Source organism: Tiliqua scincoides, chromosome 4, assembly GCF_035046505.1.
Source record: "Tiliqua scincoides isolate rTilSci1 chromosome 4, rTilSci1.hap2, whole genome shotgun sequence".
NCBI lineage: Eukaryota > Metazoa > Chordata > Lepidosauria > Squamata > Scincidae > Tiliqua > Tiliqua scincoides.
In genome coordinates, this window is record NC_089824.1 from 195,088,194 (window position 1) to 195,089,410 (window position 1,217).

The following is a 1,217-nucleotide window of genomic DNA, read 5'->3' on the forward strand; positions in this document are numbered from 1 at the left end:
CCTCCCTCCCACATTATTTTTAATTGCACATCTTAGAGAAATAGGTGTTTATTGGGCTTTGCCCTGGGCTCACTAACAGACCCTGAGCACTCTCCCAATTATGCTCTCACATTCTTGGATCCTTCACCTTGTCTCTATTCTTGCCAGATACCAAGAATTGGCAACCTTACTGGAATGAATTGGAATGAATTGTCAGTCCTACTCGTTGGATGGTAGTATGCAATCAAAGGAAAGAATAGTTTTCTTATTTCTGAACATAAAAACTCCAAGTCTCCATAACCCTTAAGCAGTTGTTGTGTGCCACTGCTCAGTTTCAGCAGAAGACTGCCATTAGGATCTGGGTGGTTGGCAACCTTCAGTCTCGAAAGACTATGGTATAAGCCTACAGCACCTGGTATTCCCAGGCGGTCTCCCATCCAAGTACTAACCAGGCCTGACCCTGCTTAGCTTCCAAGATCAGACAAGATTGGGCATGTGCAGGGTAACAGTTGCTGTCTAGGATCTGGGTAGGATCTGGTGCATGCCACCATACAGCAAGCCTGGACCCCCATCCCACGGCCTTGCATTGCAGACTCCTCAGCATCACCCAAGGTGGCAAGTGTGCCTATGGCTGAGGTATTCAATCTATGCTAGCCCCCAGGGGCATCCTGAGGCATCTTGGGGAGAGAGGTGGCCACAGCTGCTCTGCTCAGCAGGTGCTGCCTTCCTACTTGCTGCTTTTCTGTGGCTATGAACAAGGTGGGTGGGGCAATGTGAGGTGGGGAGGGTGTGTGAAACATGGTGGGAAGAGGTGGTGGAGCCTCCCCACCAAACTGAGAGAAGGTTGTCTGGGCAGTGTCGGAAGTACTGCATCTCATCAGCACAGGACGCTCCTGGCAGGCTTCAAACTGGGAGGGAAGAGTAAGTACAGGCAGCACAGTGCTTTCCTCTGCTTGGGAAGGAGGGAGGCCAGCCTGCTCTTGGGGGGGGGCGGTGCCCCAGTGCCCCAGACAAAAGAAAATATTTCTTTACTCAGCGTGTGGTTGGTCTGTGGAACTCTTTGCCACAGGATGTGGTGATGGCGACTGGCCTGGACACCTTTAAAAGGGGATTGGACAAGTTTCTGGAGGAAAAATCCATTACGGGGTACAAGCCATGATGTGTATGCGCAACCTCCTGATTTTAGAAATGGGTTATGTCAGAATGCCAGATGCAAGGGAGGGCACCAGGATGAGTTC

At 50.9% G+C, this 1,217-nt stretch overlaps 1 pseudogene; it reads right to left on the reverse strand.

Moving 5' to 3' along the window:
* Window positions 1-379: 379 nt before the first annotated feature.
* Window positions 380-496, reverse strand: LOC136650601 (5S ribosomal RNA; annotated as a pseudogene).
* Window positions 497-1,217: the final 721 nt, after the last annotated feature.